We start from the raw sequence: 18,221 nt of genomic DNA, 5'->3' as shown, positions 1-18,221 counted from the left end.
ATGATGGTGGAGAACCTGGGGGTGACACAATCAAGCAAGCAGTCGGGAATGCCTAACTCTGCCGCAAGAGTAACTGTAATTGAAAGCGGGATGCCATTTCTTCTTGTGGCCTGGCTCCTGTCAAGCTTAGGCGCAGATCCCTGGGCTCCTCCCACTTCTCACTAAACTTTGCTGAGGAGTCTCCTGGGCACTGGGCTACACCGCGGCCGAGTCAGCTGAACACTGAAGGCTCGCCCTGTGTGTCTCATGGAAGATGCGTGTTTGACGACCGTGGGAACAGCCCATGCTTGGAGAAGTATCTTCCGCTTCCCATCTCTGTCTCAGCGACTCCGGGAGTCTCATCCGCCTCCCCTCCCTGGCAGGAAGCCTTCTTAGTCTCATTTGTTCCTGATGTGGTTTGTGTGGTTTGCAAAGAGAGCAGAAATGCCCAGCCATGCTGGTTTCCTCTTTTTCTACAAACCCGTTATTAGTTCCCTGGCATTTTTCTTTGAAAATGGTTTCTGGGTTGAGGAACGCTTGTGTGCCTGTCTGGAAGATGCAGCGTGACTCCCCTGCGTCTCTCATGCTGTCGGGCACCCTGAAATGTTTGCTTTGTGGGCATCCTTTTGGCTGCTAACCTCTCTCTGGTGGGCGTAGACAATGTGTCTGTACTCTGAGGAAGCTCCCCCTACCCCTGCCCTGGCTGAGGATGGGGGCGGGGCATGGACTGGGCCCACAGCTAGGCAGGCATGGGGACAGTGGCCAGCTGTGACTGCTGATCATCTGGGATAATACGCGTTCAGGTCCTTGACTTATTTCTTAACCGGAAGGAGCACCTCCAAGGCTCCTTTGGGTCTCAATGATTTCATTTCCTTCATGCAACCTTATTAGCTTTACACATGGTAGATGTCCCACCCCCAGCCCCACCCGACCCTGCCCCCATCCCATTCCCAAGAAGTGTATTCCTTTTACAGAGTTCATGTGATAAGTCTGCATCTTATGTCATTTCTCAAGTGAGACATCCGGGCTCTGGGAACAGTAGGACTCACTCGGGCCTTTCTCTCAGACACATGATGATAAGACCCAGAAAGGGCCCCTGGATCACCCTCCAGTGTTACAGGAAACTTTCCTGACAGAACTTATACTTTCCTCTCCAGGGGGAGTCTTTAGTTCTTCTGTGTACCTGAGCCATGGGGTGGGCCAGGTCTCTGAGCAGACCAGGTCAGCACTTGCTTCTTGATACATATAGTCTCCAGGTCATTGTTGGCCAGGGGAAATTTAAGCCTGGTGTGAGAGTCATGGCAGTGACTTGGAGGAGAGTAGAGAGGGAATTGACTAAATAAACTTGACTGTACAGCCGAAAAGCAATGGAGGGAGTAGTAAACTCTGGGCTCTGTCAGCAGAGCCCTGGGACAGACCCCTGAAGTTCACCCGTGCTGGCCCAGTGACTTGCGCCTAGGACAGTGTGTCAGGTGTGGAGAGAGGGTGGGCTGATGCCTTTGAGAACTTCACCCAGGTCATGGTGCCCTCTGCTCCTTTTGCACGACCGCAGAACTGTCATGTTTAAGACATGGCTGTTTTTTCTTCTTTCATATCTGAAAAGATGTCATGAGACTGATCCCCTACACAGTGATTTCTAGAAAGGCTTTTCTGGCCTGGAATGTTCATAGCCATCTGTTTGATCAAGAGCCATGACATTGTCTGTGGAAGTGGAGAAGTGGCTGGAGCTGTGCAGGGAGGAGAGTGTTCATGGGTAGTAGAGTGAGGGGTGGAGGCTGTCCACGGCGGCCATCACTGAGGGGAAATGTAGGACCCTGGGAGAGGCACTGCCAGGGTGGGCATAACCCATGCCCAACCCCAGTAGGAGACACTGGGGGCTTTATTGGAAGTTCCCTGCCACCAGCAGCCTGAAAGGAGCACTATACAACAGACGAGAAGGAAGAATGGGGTTGGAGGGTGGGCAGAGGTGGGGGCAGACAGGAGGGTCACAGACACCTGTGATCTCCTGTGACTCTTCTTCGTTAGTGTAGTCCCCAGAAAACAAATACAGCGCCCACGCACACACCCTTCCTAAGGTGACCTACCTGTCTGTACCCTTAACAGGACACTTTCCTCTTTGACCATGGCCTGAACTTAGCCATTGACCCGGACACTAGAATGGAGCAAACCTGAAGGGATTCTATTGGCTAAGGCTGTGACATCCACAGTCAGCCATCTCTTGTGCTCACTCTCCTGCACCCTTGGATGAAACACACTGCTGGGCTGGAGGGAACCAACGGGAGACCGCTGATAACCGCCACGGTCAGGAACCACACAAATCTGATGTGCGTGTGTGTGTGTGTGTGTGTGTGTGCGTGTGTGTGTGCGCGTGTGTGCGCGCGCACTAGAGGAAAGGGTGGCCCACTATCAATTGGTTGTGAGTTTATTGTGTGGGCGTTTTGTGGAGTGAGAATTTACTGATATAAATCTGATTGATAAAATTGATTGATAACATCTGATTGATGAAATTGAGTTTTGATTCACCAGGATACTGGGAATCAGGACTATAACCACAGGGGACAGATGAGGGGAATATGAGCAGAGTTCATGGCAGAGAGTCGCAAGAGGGTGGCCACTGTGGGCCCGGAGAGTAGCAGGCTACAGCGTGGGATGGAAATTGGAAACTTAGCCATGTGGCCTGCTGGAGCCAGCAATAGAGTGGGTTAGTATTATCTATTCTTTATTAATTACCGCTACATCATACTACATGGTCCTCACTGCACATGCCACCACATCATGTGGTCCTCACACACAATGTCTGAAGTGCCACAGCTCAGATGCATGACCATCATACGTTATGGACCGCAGTGTTTTTACTGTCCATACACAGAAGCAGTTGAAGAAGGAAGGGTTTATTTTTGGCTCACGGTTTAAGGGGATCTGAGTCCATCATGGCAGGGCAGGAATGGTGGCAAGAGAGTGAGGTGACTGGGTTTCGCTGCAACTAGAGTTAGGGAGCAGAAAACGGGAAGGAAGTGGGGCTAAGCTACAAAGTTTCAAGTCCTGACTCCAACAACCCCACTTCCTGTAGTGAGACTCCACCTCCTGACAACTCACTTCCTCTAGTGAGACTCCACCTCCTGACAACCCATTTCCTGCAGTGAGACTCCACCTCCTGACAACCCACTTCCTCTAGTGAGACTCCACCTCCTGACAACCCACTTCCTCTAGTGAGACTCCACCTCCTGACAACCCACTTCCTCTAGTGAGACTCCACCTCCTGACAACCCATTTCCTGCAGTGAGACTCCACCTCCTGACAACCCACTTCCTGCAGTGAGACTCCACCTCCTGACAACCCACTTCCTCTAGTGAGACTCCACCTCCTGACAACCCACTTCCTCTAGTGAGACTCCACCTCCTAAAACAGTGCCATTATCAGGGGGCCAAGAGGAGAGCCTATAGGGGACAGTTCACATTCAAACCATGAGGGCTCCCATATGGCTTGAGAAGTGTGAGTCAGCTTCACAGCCTGTGATCATGCAGGTAATCATCCTCCAGGCAGAGCCGGGCACCACCTCAGAGCTTCTTAACTAAATGCCCTGGGTAGAGTTAGGACAATGCGTTTTGTTGTTATTGACTTTTGTGTGTGTGTGTGTGTGTGTGTGTGTGTGTGTGTGTGTGTGTGTGTGTGTGTGTGTGTGTGTGTAGAAGGGCTGGAGGGTGAGTTGTTGAGGTAGAGCTGAGAAGAGCTGACATGGTTGGTGGAAGAGTGTGGACTTAGGACTCACACGGTGCAGACAGTGGCCAGTGTTAGAAACATAGCTGGAAGACAGACACAGAGTCGAAGACTAGACACGCGGTCTCTCCAGACACAGATGAAGGTGTAGAGGTACAGGAGGGAGCATCAACACCCCACTGGGCTTGCACATGAATCTCTTACCTTCAAGATTGTGGACACAGCCCTAGAAGGTGAGCAGAGTATCTAGTGAGTCCCCAGGTGACGCTGACCTTGTGTTCAAGGGCTCCATGTTTAGAGCCTCTGCTTAGACTCAGTAGATTCGGACCCAGAATTGACAGCTGTGGTGCTGGCTTTCCATTCGTTGGCTGAGAGAGTGGAGTAGTGTTACTTCAGCTCCCTCATCTATAAAACTGGTACCCAAGGCATCCTCCTCAGAGAGCTGTTGTCACAGAGAGATGAGGACACAGAGAACTGAGACTTATTTGTCTCGCCTCTTTGGTTTCTCTGGGGCCAAGTCCTTAGGGCAGGGTCAGCCCAGGCGACTTCAGAGGGTGCATGGGTAAAACGATAGTGTAATTGAGCAAGTGTGAGCTAATCTGTTGCTCTCACATGAAAAGCTAGAACAAAGAAAGAACTCTTCAATCCTCTTCTAATCACCATTCGTAAAAGTCATTCTGTCTACTAGGAGGGGGATATTTTGGGTTTGTGTTTTAAATGACACACCTTCAACAGCTCCCAGGGCTTCAGGACCTGTGCAATTAAAATGGAATAAGCAGGAAAAAAAAATGCTAGGGCCATTGTCAACATCAGACACTGCATCATTAAACGGTTTCTGACAGAAATGTGCTATATGCAAAGATGTGTAGGTTTTGAAAGCAATGGTTAACGGTTACCAAGGAGCTGTTGCAGTTAAGATTCAGAATGAGTGGTGTGATGTCCTGGTTTTGGCAGCCAGTGTGCTCTTGTAGTCTCCTTCCATAGAAGAGATTACCCAGTAAGCCTCCAGTGCACAATCCTCTGCACTACCCTGTCTTCAGTATGACATTCTGGACTCAAATTTACCCTGAGAGGAGAACTATGTGTTCTGGATGGATGCAATGACACCTTCGACCTTTTCTCCCACAGAACACCCTGGGCTGAGTCTGTAGCAGGAACTGAGGCTCCCCAATGGGGTTAGGGGATGGGGATAAGGCCTCATACCATGGGACTTGGCTATCTTGTGGTCAGGGAACTAGGGAAGATGCCCAAAGAATGTGGTACAACAGACAGGCATCCTCTGGGGATGCATACGAGGCCCCTGACACCCTGGAAGCTTCTGCAGTGAGCAAGTGTGTTCTGTGAGCCAAGAACAGGCAGACTTGACACTGTTTGGCTTTTCCCTTCCATTTGGCACCCTATTACCATCAACCAAACACCTTCACTTTGCAGGGATTGTGTTTAAAACGTTCCACAGCCTCCTGTGCCTGAACGCTTGGTCTCCAGTTAGTGATGGTGTTGTTCAGTCTTGGCCTCACAGGAGGAGGCTGAGTCAGGAGCAGCAGCAGGTCTTGGATGTCGTAGCTGCCTCTGGTTTTGATCTTCATGGCCAGAGCAATGTGAGAAGTCTGTTATACACTCCAGCCACCATACTCTTCCAGCCATGATGGACAGAAGCTCCCCTGGGAGCCAAGAGCTCAAAGCAACCTTTCCTCCCCACCATGGCTCCTGCCCCACCAGATACTTGGTCACAGGGAGGAGAGACGTACTAAGAGGCCATGCTTCCTCCCAACTGTCTCCGTCTGTGTGCACCAACATGTCACCGCAAATAACACGTGTGCTCTGTGCGTGCGAAAGCGCTCAGGTTGGAGCGACTAATTCATTCCAGCATTCTTACATCCTCAGTTGCTCCTGCTGCTTTGACTGCTGCAAACCTTGCTTATCCCCCACTGCCTTGGACACGTCTTCCCCCTTCCTTGACTTTCCGTCCTGGGATATCATGAGCGAGAGAAACTAGACCTTTTCCCCTTCCACCGCAGCATGGCTACAAGGAGTTAGTTCGCCTGGTGACTCAATCCCCATCTGTAAAAAAACAACGGGAGCTTAGAGGGCCACTGTACAGGCGAGGGCTGGGCACATCAGCGCTAAGAACGCCGTATAGACATGCAGAGAACACACGAGGGTTTGATCTGTGATCCCTGTGAGTGAATTCATTACTAAGACACGTCCCACGCGTGGGTTGAAATCCTTTGGAACTCTGTGACTTAGTATTTTATGTGGACTCTCCATATTTTCTGAGAACATTTAATCTCATTTCATCTGGATGTACATTTTAAACATTTTTATTACCAAACCTTTTGAATGTTTATTTCATGATCCCCCACCCCATTACTTGAACGCTCCTAAATTAACCCTACCTTCAAATTCTCACACCCAATTCAATTTTAAGACTGGACTCTTAAAACTGTACTTTAGCACGTAGTGTTTTATTTTCCACACCTTACAAATCATTCAACTGTTGAATTATTTAGTTTATTTGTTCCATAACTATTAATGGAGAGAGAGCCTGAAACCACAGCCTCTCTCTAGCTTTACAATAGGTGACGGATATGAGAACTTTTTATATTGGGGCCATAAATACACAGAGACATATTCCTGCCTTGACACATATCAAGAAATTCTTTATGAACTCATGAAAAATACAATCACCGCCAGTAAATTCTACTTTGCATGTCGAAAAGGGCCTTGTGGCTTACAAAGACCCTGTCCATCTCCTGGGATTGCCCAGACAGCAATAGGAGTGTCTGTGACTACCTGCACTGGGACAACAGTGAGTGATGTCCTGTAGCAGCTGCTCTTTGGTCCCTGTCCCCCCTCCTACTCCTCACCACAGCACTGAACAGGGGAGAGAATCACACAGCAGCCCTGAGGGGTCTCTAGTGGCACTTCCTGCTGTGGGGGCAGGGTAGATCATGGAGGTTGGTATCCCAGTCTCCTGGCCAGCAGCAGACCAGTTGGGCACACAAGCTCTGCTGCTATCCTAATGTCCTTCCCTGTGATGCCTATAGTCCATTCTTTAAAGACAATGGGTTTCTCCCACATTGAACTGTGCACTTTTTCTAAGCTTTACTTATTTAATTTATTTTTTTGTATGTGAATATTTTGCCTGCATTTAAGCCTGATCCACATGTGTGTTTGGAGATCAGAAGAGTGCTAGATCCCTGGGAACTGGAGTTACAGAGGGTCGTGAGCCTCCTGTGTTGAGAACTGAACCTGGGGACCTCTGCAAGAACAGCCAGTGCAATCCCTCCAACGCCATAGAGCCATCCCTCTAGCTCTTCACACATGTTCTGATGCGATGTCTGTCTTCCTTCTGGCCCCATTGTGTCTCTTCACCTCATGGGTCTTTTTGTACTAAATCATGTCGTATTTCTTTTTCTTTGTATTAATTTTAAGTCAACCACACCGAAGACCTGCCTTTTAAAAGTGTTGTTTATTATTGTTGTTGTTGTTATTTTATCAGTGTGTGTGTGTGTATGTGTGTGTGTGTGTGTGTGTGTGTGTGTTATGTGCACGTGGGCACACGTGTGCCACGCTGCATGTGTCGAGGTTAGAGGAGTTAGTTCTTGTCACCTTGTCGAAGCAGGTTTCTCCATTTGTTTGCTGACATTCTGTGTAAATACATTCCAGGCTAGCATGCTCCTAGAAGCTTCCCCGTGTCTATCTCCTGACTCGCAATGGGAATAAGAGGATTACAGATGCAGGCCACAAAGTCTGACTTTTTACACAGTTCTGAGGTAGAATCTGGTTGTAAGGTTTGTATAACAGACCTCTGTTGCTGAGCCATCTTGCCAGCCCATGTTTAAATACTAGGGTCCACGCTATTGAGATCATCTCTGTGCGTTGTCCTTTGAATTCTGAATCCTTAGTGTCCTAGAGCATATTTTACTGTTTCACTACAGAATCTTATCAAAGAGGTTTTAGAAAATAACTCAGAATCAGGGATAATGATACCTCCCACAATCCTTTGAGTATTCCGGATTGTTTGAGCTATCCTGATTGTTTTGTGTTTTCTTTTTTTTTTTTTTTTTTTTTTTTCTCGGACCTGGGGACCGAACCCGGGGCCTTGCGCTTCCTAGGTAAGCGCTCTACCACTGAGCTAAATCCCCAGCCCCTGTTTTGTGTTTTCATATGCAGCTGAACATTGTCTTTTTAGATCTGTGAAGAATTGTAATTTTGATGGGGATTACACTGAATCTGTAGATCTCTTTTGGTAGAATGGCCATTTTTTTCCTCCATGTTAATCCTACTGACCCACGAGCACGGGATCTCTTCCCATCTTCTGAGATCTGCAGCTTTTTGTTTCAATGCCTTTATTTTTATCATACAAGATTTTCTCTTGCCTGGTTAGAGTTATCTCATGATATTTTGCGTTATTTGAGGCTATCGGAAAAGGTGTTTCCCTAATTTCTTTCTCAGTCCATTTATCATTAGTAAATTGAAGGGTTACTGACTTTATTACTTTTTCCTTTATTAGTTAACTTGTATCTGGCTACTCTGCGGAAAGTACCAGCCGTAGGAGTTTACTGGTGGAACCTTTAGGGTCACTCATAATTACCAGGATATCTGTAAATAAAGATACGTTGACTTCTTCCTTTTCAATTTGTATCCCCTTGATCTCCTTCAGTTGTCTTACTGTTCTACTTAAGACTTCGAGTACTAGGCCCTTGTTCCTGTGAAGCCTCGATGCCCCACTCTAAGGGAATGCCTGGGCGGTGAGGTGAGAGGGGGAGCACCCTCATAGAAACAGGGGGAGGGACGATGGAATAGGTGGTTTGTGGAGGGGAAACCAGAAAAGGGGATAACATTTGAAATGTAAATAAATAAAATATCCAATAAAAATAAATAAAACTGTTACATATTTTAATTAGGTTAAATCAGTGTCAGTGAAGGTAAACAGAGGGAAACAGATGAACAAATACGATATTCTATAGCCTATGTTTGTTTCTAAAATTTCCTCTGACAGAAAAACGTTAACGCTGTAGAATGAATAAACAGGCGAATGGGTTAAAAAAAAATAAAAAGAGGGGTTAGAAAACCAGGAGCTGCTTTTAAAAGGCCTTTGAGAATATTTTGCAAATAGTACTGAATACGTTTAGGAGTGCTAATAAGCAAGTCAGATCCCCCTAAATGCCTGGAGGTAACTGAAGAATCTGACCTTGGAAAAAATAAAGGTTAGGTGTTTTCTTAAAAAAAAAAAAGACTTCAAGTACTATATTGAATAATATGTATGGAGAGAGGAGACAACCTTTTCTTATTCCTGATTTTAGTGGGCTTTCTCTCCATTTAATTTGAAGCTGGCTATGGAATTGTTGTAAACTGCCTTGATTATGTTGAGGTATATCCCTGTAGGACCTCTCTAGGACTTTTATCATGAAAGGATGTTGGATTTTGTCAAAGGTGTTTCTGTATCTCATGAGATAATCATGTGGTTTTGTGTGTGTGTGTGTGTGTGTGTGTGTGTGTGTGTGTGTGTGTGTGTGTGTACCATGATCAGTTTGTTTATTTATTGATTTACAAATGTTGAACCATCCCTGAATCTCTATGATGAAGCCTACTTTGTCATAATAGATGATCTTTTTGATGTGTTCTTGGTTTCAGTTTGCAGTTATTTTATTGAAAATTCTTGCATCTATGTTCATAAGAGAAATTGGTCCGTAATTCTCTTTCTTTATTGATTCTTTATGTGGTTTAGATATCAGTATAGCTGTGATATCATAAGACAAAGTGGACAGTGTTCCTTCTGTTTCTGTTTGGTGGAATAATTTGAAAGTCTAGTAAAATTCTGTACTAAAACCATCTGACCCTGTTTTTTGTTTGTCTGTGAGACTTTTATTACTACCTCTTTCACTAGGGGTCATAGGTCTATTTAAATTGCTTCCCCGATCTTGATTTAACTTGGATAAGTGTATGTCTTGACTGAATTATCCACTTCCTTTGGACTTCCCAGGTCAGTGGAGTACAGACTTTCTAAGTACGTACTTAGAACCCTCTAGATTTCCTCAGTGTTTCTTGTTATACTCCCTTTCATTTCTGATTTGACTACTTTGGATATTCTCTCTCTGCATTTTAGTCCTTTGAATATGAGTTTGCCGATCTTATTCATTTTCTCAAAGAACTAACTCTTTGTTTCATTGATTCTTTGGACTGGTTTGTTTTATTTCTATTTTATTGATTTCAGCCCTGGAATTATTTCTTGTTGTCTATTCCTATTGGGTGTGTGTTTCTCCTTTTGTTCTAAAGCTTTCAGGTACCCCCACCTCCGCCAAGTTTCTCATATGAAATCTCTCTCTCTTTTTTAATGTAGGCACTCAGTGCTCTGAACCTGCCTCTTAAGACCACCTTCATTGTGTCCCATAAGTTGGGTTACGTTGTGTATTCATTTTAGAAAGTCTTTAACTTCTTTCTTAACTTTTGTCTTGACCCATTTTTCATTCAGTAGTGCATGGTTCTGTTTTCATGAGTTTGCAAGCTTTCTGTTGTCTCTGTTGTTGATACCCATCTTTAATTTGTGTGGTCAGATAGGGTTCAAGGTATTATTTCCTTTTTCTTATATCTGTTGAAACTTGCTTTGTGTCCAAGTATGTGACCAATTATGGAGAAAGTTGGACAGAGAAGAATGTATTTGTGGTGTGTGTGTGTGTGTGTGTGTGTGTGTGTGTGTGTGTGTGTGTGTGTGTGTAATATTCTGTAAGTATCTGATAGGGCCATTTGGTTTATAATGCCTGTTAGCTCCAGCATTTCTCTGTTTAGATTTGTTTGAATGGTCAGTCTATTGATAGACTCTCACACTATTGGTATGTGAGTATCAGTTGGTTATTTAAGCTTCAGTAGTACCTCTTTTACAAATATGGGTGCCCATGTGTTTGCACAGATGTTAAGAATTATAAAATCCTCTTGATGGATATTTCCTTTGATGAGTGTGTAGTGTCCTTTCCTATTTCTTCTGATTAGTTTTGGTTTGAAGTCTATTTTTGCTGGATATTATAATGGCTACACCAGCTTGCTTCTTGAGTCCATTTGCTTGGAATATCTTTTCATCCTTTTACTCTGAGGCAATGTCTATTTTTGATATTGAGGTGTGTTTCTCGTATGCGGCAGAATGATGGATCCTATTTCCATTATCTTAGTCTGTGTCTTTTTATTGGGGGAATGAGATCATTGATATTGAAAGATATCAATGATCAGCATTTGTTGACTCCTGTCATTTTGTTGTTGTTGCTATTGGTGGTGGTGGTGAGTGAGTGTGTGTGTGTGTGTGTGTGTGTGTGTGTGTGTGTGTGTCTGCTTCTGATTTGCTGGTCTGGAATTATTTATTCCCTATGTTTTCTTGGGTCCTGTGTTAACATCTGTAATTGGAATTTTCCTTCTAGCCCCTGCTGTAGGGCTGGGTTTAGAAATAGATATTGCTTAAATTTGGTTTTATCATGTAATGTTTTATTTTTTCCATCTATTATACTTGAAAGTTTAGCTGGGTATAATAGTCTGGGTTGGCATCTGTTGTCTCTTAGAGTCTGTGGCTCTAAGATACCTCAGTCCATCTAAGATCCATTTGTCCAAGCTTTCTGGCTTTTAGAGTCTTCACTGAGAAGTCACATGCAATTCTAATAGGTGTGCCTTTATACATTGTTTGTGGTTTTTCCTCTTGTAGTTTTGAATATTCTTTCTTTGTTCTGAATGTCTAATGTTTTAGTTATTATGTAGCAAGGGGACTTTCTTTTTTGGTTCAGTCTATTTGAAGTTCTGTATGCTTGATAGGCATCTCCTTCTTTAGGCTATGAAATTTTTCTTCTATAATTTTGTTGAAAATATTTTCTTAGTCTTTGATCTGGGTTTCTTCCCTTTCATCTATTATTATTCTTAGATTTGGTCTTCTCATCATGTCCCAGATACCCTGGATATTTTGGGACAGGAGTTTTTTTTGTTTTTTGTTTTTTTTTTTAGATTAAACCTTTCTGTAACTGAAGTGTCTATTTCTTTTACTGTTTCTTCAATGCCTGGGATTGTCTCTTCCATCTCTTATATTCTGTTGATAAAGTTTGCTTCTGTGGTTCCTGTTCCAGTTCCTAAATGTTTATTTCCAGAACTTTCTCAGTTTGGATTTTCCTTATTGATTCTGTTTTTATTCTTAGGTCTTAAACTATTTTAATAATCTCCTTCAACTTTGTGTTTCTTTAAGGAATTTATTCATTTCCTCTTTGAGGACTGCCCTCATATTCATAAAGGCTATTTCTAAGTTAGGTCTTTTTCTTGTGCTCCAGCAATGCTCAGGGCCTGCTGTGGAAAAGCTGCTGGGCTCTGCTGGAGATGGATTGTCCTAGCTGTTATTGTGTGTGTTTTTCTCTGGCATCTGTGTTTGGAAAGTTGTGATTTTAGGTGCTGACATCGGGCCATGTTTTTGTTAGGTGTGTATTTGCTCTTTGGCTTCTACTTCCTCTCTGGTTCTTAGGGGTGTGATGCTGTGTGTTACCTGGTAAGAAAATTTTCTGGGACCCTGATAAGTGTGGCCACTGAAGGTTCCAGATAAAATGTGTTTTTGGGCATCAGTAACTGAGACTTAAGAATGGAGATGGACTAGGAGAGGGATGGTATAAGGGGGTCACAGGAGAGGAGAAAGAAGGATGTTCCACCTAGATCTGTTTAGTCCTCTGGGAATGGGGCAGAGAGTGAGGAGAGGCCACAGCAAAAGTTCTGCTGTGGAGCTGGAGGTGAGACGGAGGGGTTGGACTTGAAGGAATGGAGGAGGGAGAGGTGAAGGTCTATGGTTAGCCTACTTGTTTCCCTGGTTGGAGTGGCCTATGGAGTCCCAGGGAGTGCCAGCTGGTGTTGGTATCTGTGACAAAGCAATGAGTAAGGGAGGAAGGTTAGGTGGGGGAGATTTGTGTGAGGCACAGGAGATGGGGGTAGGGTGGACAAGAGGCTCAGCAGCTCCTGTGCTGCAGAGATTGGGAAGGGAAGGTTGGGGGTAGAGGAGATTGGGTTTGAAGGAGACGGGGAAAGGTGAAGATGTAGTTAGCTTATTTTCCTTTCCAGAGTGGTCTGTAGGTTCCAGGGAGTGCCTGCTGGAGTTGGGTGATGCTTCCCTAGTAGGAATGTCATGAGTGATTTCTAATGTTATAGAAAACAGGAATTGTAGTTTCTCAACCATTAACATTCTTTTTTTTAAAGGTTATTTACCTATTTATTTATTTATTTATTTATTTATTTATTTATGAATATGAGTATCCTATAGCTGTGTTCAGACACACCAGAAGAGGGCATCAGATCCCATTACAGATGGTTGTAAGTCACCATGTGGTTGCTGGAAATGAAACTCAGGACCTCTGGAAGAGCAGCCAGCATTCTTAACCGCTGAGCCATCTCCCCAGCCCCAACCATCAACATTTTTTTAAAAGTTGATTGCATTCATTCATTCACTCATTCATTCAATCGCTCATTCATTCATTCACTCATTCATTCATTCACTCATTCATTCATTCACTCATTCATTCATTCACTCATTCATTCAATCGCTCATTCATTCATTCATTTCATGTATTCAGTCAATCACTTATTCATTCATGTATTCATTTATTCATTCAATCATTTATTCAGTCATTCATTTATTCATTCAGTCATCCATTTGTGTGGATACACATGGTGAACAGAGGACAACTTACATAAATTGGTTCTCCCCTTCCATCGTATAAATCCCAAGACTTGAACTGAGACTGGCCATCAGGTTTGGTGGCAAGTGGCTTACCTGCTGAGCTAGCTCGCTGGCCCCTCATCTCCAATCTTGAAATTAGATAGCTCAGTTCAAAGCTCTGCTTTTATAAAGTGATTTTTAAGTACCGATGAGCTGAACAGCCTTGAGGTTCAAGCTTTGATGGTAGCTTTGATTGAGACCCTTTGGTAGGTGGGATTCTCCCAAAGCAATGGACATACCCAGTGATGGGGCATGCAGCCCAATTGCATTTCATTCTCTCTCCCACTACAGTCCCTAGGACCAGACCTACAGAGTCAGGCTCAGAGCCAGGCTCAGCCCTGCTCTTGTCTATTGGCTAACCATTTCAGACTTGCTAACCAGGGAAGAGCAAGGTTCAACCCTGACCCATGGGGAGCCTCTGTTCTTTCTCTCCTATGTATTTTTCTGGGTTTTTTTTTTTTTTTGCACCTTTAAGGAGGCTCAGTGAATGCAGCTCCCTTCCCAGGGGGAGAGCAGACTGTGGGACAATCAGCCGTTCTGAGTGCTGTTCGATACTCCAATCTGGTCATGTTCTAGTAGCTCTTAACCTGAATTCAGATGTCTGAGCCATAAGAAAAGATATCCAAGACCTGAATGCAAAATCCTAACAGCTTCCTCTGGTTAGATAGTGACCTTTCTCTCTGCTCTAACTTCAAAAGACTGGGAAAAATCAGAATGCACACACACACACCACCACCACCACCACCACCACCACACTTACCCCCAAGCTTTTTTCTTGGAGCAAAGCCCTGCTGAAGCTGGTGGATCTAAGGCTTTGGGAAGCCAGCTCATTCACCATTCCCCTTCAAGACAAGTTTACGGTTCTACCTAACATCTGCCTCATGGCCCTTGGCGTGTGGAACAGACCAGGCTAAGACTCCTCTTATGGAACACCCCACCACCCCTTTGGAAATCCGTGAGTCAGAGTCCCATTTGTTTCAATGATCTGATGCCCTGCCCCTTCAGTCTAGGGTTAAGTACCTACAGTCCAGAAGCTACCTCAGGATGAACAGGGAAAGCTCTAGAATGAAGTCATACAGGCTTCGAAGACCCAATTATTTCCCAGGAGGAGAGGGCTGTACAGAAACGGTTGACTGTAGGATGCTCTGAAACATGCACCAACACACATTGAACTCCAGGGTTTTGTACTCTCGGTGAGGAGTTGAGTTACCGTGAACTCTGTATCTTCTGGATGTTAAGAGGTAAACATCTGCACATTCTTATTTCTTGGCAAGGGGGTTAAAAGCTTATCAGCTACCTTTGTGAAATACAAATGTTGTTAGGATGAGAATGTCCACTTACATAGTCTTAGACAGCCAAGTAGCAGCACAAACATGCTAAAGTCACATGTCCAGCCCTATCCTGTCACCTCAGGAACTTCCAGGCTCCTATCCCTCTGTTCAGCTGTTGCATGCAAATTGCATGCAAATAAACGCAAATATCAACGCAAACCACGTTCAAATTGTTCTAGCTACCTCTTGTGGGCCATGACAGAGGGACCACAGCACCCAGGCCATTCTAGGTAATTAAATAGCTGTAGCCAGGACTGGGAGAACTGCTCTGCCAGGACCTAAAGGAGCCAAGACTGGAGTTGAGGCAGAGACCCAAGGGGTCACAAGACCAATCTCTGTGACACCCACTCCACAGAGTAAGGAGGAGGCTCCACCTTCCTGATTAGACTTTACTGAACTGCACCTGCTACTAGAGTCAGAGCCCAGGACCAGCCCCACTGCAGGCAACTTCCCTCCCCAGAATGCAGCACCTGCCCCCCCCACCCCCAACCCCCTCCTGGCCACAGAGGAAGCTGTCGCTGATTGGTGGAACCTGGCCATGTTTTCCCAGGGATTCTGGGAAAGGGAAGTCTGGGCTTGGGGCTTTGCTTCATCCTAAAATGCCTAAGATTCCTTAAGTTCGAGAATGGGTTGAGGTTCTTGAAAAACACTCAAAGAACAAACACCTTCTTCCCTTACAAAACTAAAGAACACTTTCATCTCTATCCCTAAAACTCTTCAGACTTGGTGACTTGAAGGGTACAGCGGAACACTGGCTCATGAAAGATACTGTGTATCTCTTATGTATGCAGCCCTGCTGCCCTCTTGATAGTTTACTGACGGCCTCAGTAGAAGCATTTACCAGTTAGAGATTTACTCTTCGACACTCTTATTAGGGTAAGACTAACCAGGGCCATTTTCTCCACAGATTCTAGCTCTCTAATTTCTGGCCTGTCCATCTGCCATAGCAGTGTATTAGTCATGGGTATTCCCATGGTGGTTAAACATTACAATAGATGTGAAATGTTTTCCTATTTTAGTGAGCGAGTGCCTCAGTAAGGGGTGCAAAGTATGCTCTGTCCCAGAAGCCTTGTAAGCAAAGGGAACACACAGTGTAAAATGATCCTCTGGGGATAAAGGGTCGCTCATTCCACTGCCCGTTAGTGCCAGACTAAGTTCCAGTCAGAATCACTTAACATTTAGAACAAAAAGAAAAAGAAGCATTTCTCCACCGGGCCATCCAAGGAGACGCTGGACAAGCCTCTCGCGCCCCACCCAGCCCCCTACAGAAGGATTCCTTCTTTCTCTGAAGACTGCATTGTTGCAAGGGAGTGGATTGCCTAACAGAAGTTTCCTCGAACTGGCTTCAGAACATTTGGTGAAATAGCCTCCAGCTAGGTTCTTGACAGACAAGGCCTGTTTCTTTGAGGGCCTTTGAGCATCTGAATGTCTCTGGGAGAGTCCCCACTGTCCCTGGAGTACTTCAGCCCAGCTAAAAGGTTCCAGCGAGCAGAGGAAAACAGAAGTCGGAACCGTGGGAAACACAGTCTTAACATTTCATGCTCATGGTAGCAGATTGGCTCCTGGATTGATCCTTAATTACCATTGAACATGCAATTGCTGTACAACTAAAGTATAATTATGCTATCAAAGGATAATTGTAGACTTGGTCAGCATAGCGATTACAAAGTGCAAGGTGTATTTTTTTTATAAAGAGAATTCTAAAAGTTCCTTTCTACATGATAAGCCTAAATCTTTTTTTTTTCTTTTTTATCGGAGCTGGGGACCGCTCCAGTAGCTCCCAAGCTGTTGCAGTTTTAGGGTCCGTTGTACAAATATTAGCTTATCACTTACTCGGGGCTTCTGAAAACAAATTATTAGTTGTCCAGAGTGATCTAATTTTTGCTGTTTGAAAATTAGATAATAAATTCTCCATGCTTCTGAGGCACCCATAGTTCCAATAGCTAAAAAAAAAAAAAACAGATCATAATTATTCAAGAAGATGGATTGTCAGCTCTGCCTGTGGCATGGGACAGAGAGAGTAGTGGAGGAGAGAGAGGGACAGAGGAAGGAGAAAAATAGGAGAGGAAGACACAATGGATTTTGCTTGGGGGCTTCTGTGAAGGGCCCTCGGGGACTGTCTCTGCCTCACTCTTTGCCAGGTCCTTGTCTCTTTTCGTCATTTCCGTTCTCGCCTTCCCATGTCTTCCCTTTTCCTGTCTTCCCCCATTGCATAGAGTTAAGACAGACAGGACACGGGTAGAGCGTTCCCCAAGTCTGCAGACACCATGTTTCTCGGCAGCCAGACTATAGATGGCTGCTTCTCATGAGTCTCCCAAACTCGAATTCAACACATTCTGAAGCACGGCTGTCATAGGGACTCCAACGTGGACGGCGGGGTATTCATCTGTGATGTCCAACGCCTGTCTGTGCTGCGTTGGTGTTGCACAGAATTCAGCAGGAAGCTGTCCCCCTCGCTAAGAGGAGTCCAATCTCCCCCTCATCTGCTGCCCTCCCCAGGTTATGGTCATGAGAAGAGCCCATGAGGAAGGCAGCGACCGATTTTCCACAGTTTGCTTCTGGGATGTTTTAAAATAAAGCAGGCTGCTGTAGAAAATTAAATAGCAACGATAATGGCATAGATAGTAATTAGGGCTAAAGTTATGGCTCAGAGGAAGAGCACTCCCTAGTAGGTGGGAGACCCTGGGTTCCTTCCCTGGTGCCATCGAACAACGACAGATTAAAACAGAGTTTGCATTCTTGTATTTTTGCCTGTTCGTTTGGTATAATTAAAATAGAAATGCACAGAAGTTTGAATAAACAATCATAAAGAGTTCCCGGGGCCCTCAGAACTCCCAGTCCACTGGGCCATCTCCTCTGTGCGATGGCCCAAGCCCTGACAATAACCTTTCCCTACTGAACTGCTCCCCCAGCCTCAGCCTCCGTCTGACTGAAACTGAAAGCAGATCATTCAAGAAAGCACACATTTTATTGTGTGCGGTTGAAGCTTTGATTCCATCATTTGCAAGAGGAGGGTTTGGTTTTGTTGTTTTCTTGTAACATGGTTTGGGTATTGTTGTCCACGAGTGCATTTTTCTTTCATAATTATCATTTCCTAAGTGCGAGGTCTCTGCATTCAAGTGCTCTGGGGAGAAGGGATTCTTCTTTTGGAACACTGTACTGTGGTCAATTCTTTGTAGTAATAGAATCAGCTAAGCCTGACCTAGTTGTCACAACTTCAGAAGTTCACTGTTGCCAAATGGCTGTTTAAAGTCTATACAGATTATTGAGTTTGGTTTATGTCAATAACGAGGACACGGATGAGCCCTTACACAGGGGTGAGGTCCTGATAAGACCCCCCCCTAAAAAAAACCTGCAAGCATCACAAGTGGAAATGCACGGAAACAACATGTCCTGCCTTAGGGATGCACACATGGTGGTCACCGGTCATCTGTTGCCCCTTGTAACCATAGAGAAGACAGGGAGTC

At 44.9% G+C, this 18,221-nt stretch overlaps 1 long non-coding RNA gene across 1 annotated transcript in view; it reads right to left on the bottom strand.

The window, feature by feature from the left end:
• Positions 1-16,409: 16,409 nt before the first annotated feature.
• LOC134480301 (uncharacterized) overlaps positions 16,410-18,221 on the bottom strand; it is a 2,151-nt gene continuing 339 nt past the window's right edge. Inside the window, exon 2 of the long non-coding RNA XR_010054668.1 lies at positions 16,410-16,697. This is a non-coding gene — a long non-coding RNA (uncharacterized LOC134480301). The remainder of the gene's footprint in view (positions 16,698-18,221) is intronic.

This window comes from Rattus norvegicus, chromosome 9 (genome assembly GCF_036323735.1).
Source record: "Rattus norvegicus strain BN/NHsdMcwi chromosome 9, GRCr8, whole genome shotgun sequence".
Taxonomy (NCBI): domain Eukaryota; kingdom Metazoa; phylum Chordata; class Mammalia; order Rodentia; family Muridae; genus Rattus; species Rattus norvegicus.
This window is presented reverse-complemented; position numbering and strand designations above follow the sequence as displayed.